Source organism: Chaetura pelagica, unplaced genomic scaffold (genome assembly GCF_000747805.2).
Source record: "Chaetura pelagica isolate M959 unplaced genomic scaffold, ChaPel_1.0 scaffold21, whole genome shotgun sequence".
Classification (NCBI taxonomy): Eukaryota; Metazoa; Chordata; class Aves; order Apodiformes; family Apodidae; genus Chaetura; species Chaetura pelagica.
Genome location: NW_009952251.1, coordinates 3,612,580 through 3,620,437, shown reverse-complemented (window position 1 = coordinate 3,620,437; position 7,858 = coordinate 3,612,580).

The window sequence follows — 7,858 nt, the reverse complement described above, 5'->3', positions numbered from 1 at the left end:
TTATGTCAGGTGAAACAGTGAAATTGAAAAAACTCATGCCTTTTTTAAGTTATTATAGGTAAATAATAAGGAACTTACCTACTGCTGTTATGTGGTGGTAGCTCTCTTGTCTCACTGAAACACACAGCTAGGACAGTTCTGGGGGTCTGCAGTGAAGAGGTGGAAAATGCCATATGCTCTGTTAATAAGAAATTGTTTTTCTTAGCTTTATTGTGTAATTTTTTTGGTTGTGAGTAGATGGAAATACACCAAAACATTAAAAAAAAAAAAAGACTGACAAGTTGGGCATTTTGGTCAGGATGTTCAGGGTTCTCTAGGATTGGAATGCCTAATTGCTATTAAATTTACAGTAAGTAAGTGGGAATCCAACTTTTACATAGTTTCTAAAACCTTAGTCCTTTTGTTAGTACTCTCCATGAAGTTACCCAAATGTATGTTTGTATTTTCAGTTTGGTTTATATTGAAAAATTGTGATACAAAGTTTACATTTGTACTGTAAGTCTGATGAAATAATTGAGTGATCTGCATTGGTTTTACTGGTCTTCGGAAAAGACTTTTAAAAATAAGATCAGGGAGATAGAATTACATGGTGGTAGAATAGGATGCACTGGAGGGATATTGGCAGCATGTTGCTAATTTTTATTGTGCTAAAATATTTAAAAGATCAGGAATATAGCCATAGCCTTCCTCAGATCCAAAGCATCTGCTGCAGATGCCTTTCCTCTTTTTTCTTTTTGAGTGACTGGATTTGTAACTCAGATGTGTGAAGTAAATGCCTGAATTGTAATGAACCCAGCCCTGAGAATGACGGTAATATGGTTGAGAAATAAATATACCATCACAATTTGTATGCTATAGCCTCTTGTTTTGCTTCTGAGGCAGGAAAAAACCATGTTTTTCCTGAAGTGTTTTCTTGTTTGCTCTTAGGGCATACTTTCTTGATGTTGAGGTTTTCTGTACTCCAAGAACAGAATGTAGTTCCTATTAGAACTCTATTTCATATTGAGAAATAACAACAATTAATACCTTTAGACTGTACCTAAGAGCATATTTCAGTCTGCAATACTTCTGGAAAACTTGATAGCAGCTGTATTCTCAAAGGCAAAAATGCTAATATAGCCATCCAGTTATTATTCTTGCTTTCTGTCTTCCATAACTGGCTTTCCTAGAGCCAGTGCTTATTCCAATTCCCTGTCAGTCCTGCAGGCCAGAGGGAAGATCTCTCCCTTTTAGCGTGGTGTGTTATTTTTGTTTGGGGTTTTTTCCAGGTTTCTCTTGTCTGACAGGTCTAGTATGCTGCTGGTACTACTAGCACTGGGTACAGCATGATCTTTTTACATCTGATGGTGTACTGAATTCATCAGACAAACTGGAGACAGTCTGATTGCCAAGATTTTTTTTCCCAGTGACACCTCAAGAATCCAATGGCTTTACACCATTCTTAGGTCTTCTGTGTTTCAGGATGAGGCACAAAAATGCTTTTCTCCGTATAATGTGAAGGAGCCCTTGGGCTAACAGTGCTCTATCCAAAACTCCTTGCAGAATGCCTCAGATCTGCATGTGCTTAATAGTCTTAGGCCTGAATCAGTAAAAAACAGGTGGACTATCTAAATTATACTTTTAACGTTTTGGAAACTTCTTCAAGCTTTTACTAAAATATTATTTTGGTTGTGTGTAGGCACTGGAATGGACTGCTGCTGAATGCATTTTATGTAAAACAAAAAAAAAAACCCCAACAACTTAAGAAATAGTATAGTATCCTATATATAGAAAGTAACTGTCATGTTTTATCATGCTGCTTCAGTGTAAACATTTTGTCCCAGCTCTTATATCTAGTGTCTATATAATTTTCCAGGCAAGAGTTGTTTTTTCCATGTGTTTTTGCAAAACTGAGGAGGTGGGAAGATATTTAGGGAAGAGAAGTTTCCAGAGTGTATGATAGGACTGGCAGAATGAGAATGAAAGCCACAGCAGCTCAAGTGAAGCTGCTAAGTGGAAGAGGGACCATACAGGCTGCCTTCAAGGGTAAGGAGTAAAGATGCTTAAAACCAGAAGGAGTGGTGCTGAAAGGCAGAAGGCAACTGGTTGAGTGAAGTCAAGAGTGCGCTTGAGAGGACAGCTGGAATCTTACCTGATTCTGTTTTACCTTGTATCCAAAATGGGTTCTGTTACTGGATTTTGTACTTATGTGGGTTTGGCATGTTCATTAGCTTGTTTATTGCTTTATTTTGTGATTCCATCATGCTTTTCCACTAGCCATATACGTAAGTGTGCATCTTGCCTGTATCTAACATTGATTCCTCAAATGATGAGTAAAATAAGCCTTTTAGACACCTGCCCCTACAAGGCAGTGAGGAAGAGATAATTGTGTCAGATGCAGCTGGTGGAGTGCAGGCTTTTAAATCCGAAAACATGGATGAAATGTAAGTTGAGGACAAATAATTCTTAAAGAAAAAGGAGATTTTCTCTTCCTATGGGAGACATTTTTGAAGATCTGCATGTGAACTTTTAGAAGCAGCTTCTTGTTTAATTTTTTATTAATCAGGATTTTACATGAATCATATGTTATTCCAGGAACTGATTGTAAGGTGGTTACCCCTAGCAACCTGTCATTTGCCTTGGATCACCAAATAATGATCCCAGTGAATGTTGCAGGTGTTCTCCATAATGACTGCAGAGAAGCACAGAGAGTGTACTACAGTTATATTATGCATTTATCTAATTTGGGAACAGCTAATTTTCTTAAGACTTCTACTTTTCACTGAACAGCCTTATGTTTCTATGCCCTGCAGTTCAGAAACTGAATTTCAAAGCAAGTAGATGAGGGGGGGGGGGAAAAAAAGGCAAGAAATCAGTTTTTTTTTAAAAAAAAAGCAAGAACTAATGTAAAACTCAATGCTTTGTGGCTGAGATATCAGTGACTGGACTAGTTATGTGAAAAAGTTTTGGAATTTTTTTTTTTAGCTAAGTACTGATACTTTTTATTTATGGTTCAGACAAAAGGAGTATTTTTTGCAGAAGAAACTTATTTTGTTTCAGGTTGTCTTGCCCACTGTAAGGAAACTAAAGCAAACACTTCTGGATTCTGAGTAAGAGATTTTGAAGTCTCTTGGTGCTAAGTAATGAGTTTGGCCTCTTTCACTGACAGTCACACAGAACCTTGCAAAAGAGGTGGAGGAGTGGACAATGCTGCCTCTGACTATCAGATTGCCAGAAAGGCTACACAAGGCTGAAAATAATGGGGAAAGAGCTGACAGATGTTATGTGAACTGCTTCATGGATATTCCAGCTCAGATTGACTACCAATTCATTCTTCTCCTTCTTTGACTGTCCTACTTCAAAGCAAACACATGAAAGGTCACATGAGAAGCTCCTTCCAGGCCCGAAGGCAAACAGTAGGGTCCATTTTATTACGGTCCCGTAGGAGCTGCTCTCCTATGGAAGGAGCCTAAAGACAAAGACATTACTACTCACTCTTCCTTGGGCAGACTGGCCTCTAGGGAAATTCTGAGTTATGGTGCCATTTTTGTCTTCAGTGGGAAGAAGTCCTTTGAGTTGAAATGAACAGCAGTTGACCAGAGCATTGGCGGTCTTGGATTGGTTATTTATGTTCTAGATTTCTAGTGGTTTCAAAGCCTCCTGCCGTAAAGAGACTTCAGCACCATCCATCTGTTACTAGTCTTAAAAGCCTAGTAAGGAAACAGCTTGTCCATTAATCTAATTAAAAGCAGTCATTTAGAGCCAGCAGTGGCTTTGAGATTTTCCCTTATTTCCATAAGTATGTCTGCCCTTCAAGTTGGTCAGATTTGAGAAATGCCATTCAACAGGATAAGATGAATATCTAAAATAATAAGATGGTGGAGGGGAACTTAGATCTTTTCAGTCTAAATATCAGCTACATAGTTTCCCCTGATTTCAAGCATTTAATGAAACACAACAATAACTTATATTTCACGTCCAGTTCTCTTAAGTTTATTGTTCTGTACTGGTTGTAATTTGTAGACTTAGTCAAAATGTTTCCACTTTAAAGGGTCAACCCTTGGATAAAAATCCTCCTTTGCAGTTGTGAGAAGGCACCTGCAGTTGCTGTCTTCACTCAGAAAAAAAGTTTACTTCTGTGATAGCTCAGTGTTCAGTGTCTCTATGGAGAAGACCTGTAATCTACTTTTAGTAAATTAAAATCTAATACGGTTTATCTATATTTCATTTATACTTCAGGACAAATTAATGTTAAAAAAAGTATTTGAAATGAAAATTATGAGCCCTTAGATTAACCTACTTGTAGTGTTTTTATTTCAGGTTTCATTTGGGAGCTAAATGTGGCTGTTAAATTACTGGTAGGTAAAACATCAGTGACAATTTGCCTGCATTTTTCTGCAAATAGATTTTTCATTCAGAGAAGTGCAGGTGATTTAGAAAGAGAAAATATGAAAACAACTGTAGCTGGTCTTTAAAGTTTTGGTTTATGCTCCATAATTTTAGGTTTTGTTAATAAAGCACTTAAAATCCTAGAAATTCATATTGAGAATAGTCAGTAACACTATAGTAACACTAAAGCAATGTAAATTTGGGACAGGTCATGTTAAGCTTCTTGTGTGAAATTTGCTGTCCAAATGTGGCACTCTTCACAGTGCTGAGAGATGGCTAGAACTTGAAATGAATTCTCTTTCACGTGTGAAGCATAAGCAGCAAAGCCCAGTGGAAAGAGGGGAAGTAAGTATGTTTGTAGGTTGAACAGAGTCAGTGTGAGGAGATCCTCCTCCCATGTGCTTTTTAAAGGTTTTCATCCAAGAAAAAGAGACTTTGTGAGAGACAAAGTCCAGCAGATTGCATGGGAGATAATTCACTTCTTTCTGCAGAGCTCAGCTTTCCTCAGGGTCATTACTAGACAGGCTGCTTACGACACTGCAGCCCGCTAGGAGCATTTCTGGTTTCTGCCTCTCACCCACTACGACACTGATTTTCAGAAATGCGAAGACTGGGGGCTTCAGCATGTGTAGCCATGTGTATTTCTCCTGATAAGTAGCTAGCAGCAAAAAAAATCAAACCCTGGTTTTCCTTCTAGACTCATCATTGCATTTTCAAAGATTTAAGAGAAGTGTTATTTCAGCAGCAGCAAATATTTATTCATTAGGTCAGTGCATGTCATGAACAGGTCTGAGGGGCTGCCCCAGTTGTATTTTATTATTTTTTTAACCGAGTGACCATATGTTGGTCTGATTTCTGTAGGCTAAGCAAGCCATTCCTTTATGTGATGTCTGACAGTAGAACTGCTGAATGCAGATTGTCTGGTTGTCTTTGATTACCTGCTAATTAATTTTTGAAGTAGCTAAACAAAGCAGAATTTTAATAAGGAAAAAGTATCTAAAATACTTAACATATTTTATTTTAGTTCATTATATTTGTAGTTTACATACTTGAAAATTCCTTATCTGTAAAGCAGAAAAGTGCCCTTGTCATACCCCATTTTCATCTAAAAAAAAATATTTGCATCATAGTTTATTTAAAATGCACACATTGCTCTGCTCTCTACATGAAGCTTCCCTGCAGGTTTTGGAGTTAAGATTAGCTTTACCTTTTTTAATGTAACATTGAACCTAACTCTTCTCCAGCTTCTGAACTCGCTGTCATTTCACCAGTTAAAACTAACTCCTTTAGTGTGGAAGGAACAAATATGAAAACTCACTGACAGCCACAGCAGCAATTTCATTCATGGCATATAAGCCCAGAGGGTGAGTGTCAGGAAGCCAGAAATCTGCTAAATGCTTTATCCATGTTATGCAAGAAATATTCCTTATTAGTTATCTATCTTCATGTTTTGGTTTAAGAGACCCCATTATTTTGTGAAGTCTAATTTGACTTGCTACACAGAAATATATTAGTTGACTAGATACACGCTTCTATCTTGTCCAAGGGTTGTTAGTCCATTCGCTTCAGGGCAAACACAGATCACCTCAGAGGTCAGAAAGCAATTTCCTTCCATGGTGAAGCAATACTCAGTGTAATACTGGTGTAATAAAAGGGATTCATTTTCTGGTACTTTGTATTGTGGATAAGCATGGTAGGTTTCTGCACTGTGTCAGACTCCCATTACTGAGTGTAAGGAAGTCATGACTTGCACAGACAGGCTTTCCTGCAAGGCCTTAATGCTGGCCACCACCACGACTAAGGTGCCAGACTAAATGATCAAATTCAGTGCAGTATTGTTGCTTTTGCAACTAAGAGCTGCAGTTGGAAAAAGCCAATGGGCCTGATCTTTCCTACAACCTGTCATATTAGGTTGGATATTAGGAAGTACTTCCTCATGGAGTGGGTGATTAGACATTGGAATGGGCTTCCGAGTGAAGTGGTGGAGGCACCATCCCTGGATGTGTTCAAGGAGAGGCTCGATGTGGCACTTAGTGCCATGGTCTATCTGATGTGGGGGTGTTGGCCATAGGCTGGACTTGATGATCTTGAAGGTCTTTTCCAGCCTTGGTAATTCTGTGATTGCACAGACTTTTACTTGCTCAAGGTGTCAGTGCTTTCACCATATTTCACACTGATACAAATGACTTCGTATGGAAAAATTTATTGAAAATACAGGCATCATATCTTTTGATGAGGACTCAACCCAAGAAGCAGGCTGCAAAATACAAGTGTCTATTATATATATGCAGTGGATAAGTTTTGACCTTTATAATGTCGTATATACCAGTTCAAAAAGGGTATGAAGTATTGTAAAGTCTGCCTAAACACAAAAGCTCTTGGTCCTTTATCAGTACCAATGAGATCATGTCCACAGAACCAACAAAGCATGCTTACTGGTAAGTCCCTTAATATTCTACAGTTCCCCTATTTCAGCATGCTTGTATCCTTAGCAGCTTTTCATATGAAGGGTGTTTTGCGATGTGGTCATAACAAATTTTTTTTTTCTGTAATGTTTATATAAAGATTTGACTGCTTATGTGCAGTATCCATTAAAGAAAGATTTAGCTCAAGTTTTGTACTTGAGCCTGACTCTGGAGATTTTTACTAGTTTAGTCTTGTTCAGTCAACTGCCAGTATAGACAAGGGTTTGGACTGTGAACATTTGTCACCTATTTAATGAGTTATGAAGTTATTTTGACCTGACACATTGTTTTACCTAGTTTATATTATACATGCAGGAAGAAAAATGTATCCATAAGTGACCGGCCAGGCACAGTCTTGCAGTATATTGAAATGCTTGGCTGCAGTTACCATGTCAAACAGATTCTTGGCTTTAGCAGAACAATGAGATGTGACAACAAGGATGCCACATAAATGCCAGAACTGACACAAAGGAAGCCAGGATTCCAGGGTTCAGTTTTGCCTGTGTCCAACATATCAAAGCACTCTAACCATACTTACATGGAAAATTCTTTCTCTTCCATACAGGTTGACAGTGCAAGAATTTTGTCTTAATGGCATGCTCTATTTTGAACTGGGAGTACTGTGCACAAATACAGAGGTTTGAGCTAGATACAGCTTCTCAGGGTACCCATGTCAGGAAAATAGTGGACACAATAAAACAAAGGATTGATAACACAGTTATAAATTAGCAGGGGAATATTCTATAATTGCAAGCTAAAGATTGTGATGTGATGTTTTTACTCAGACAACCCACCTAATTATGTTTCAAAGTTGGAAGATGAAACCTTTATTGGGGTAAGAAAAAATTCACTTACAGAATAGGAGGTAGTTCCTTTTAGGGGGTGCCTACTGTGTGTGTGTGTGACAGTACATAAGGTTTTTTTCCTTACAAGTTACTCAGTATAGGGATGGTGAAATAGGTCTGCTTTCCTGCTGTCTGTGCTAAGCTGGAGAAATAGTACTTTTTAAAAATACAGCTTTGACA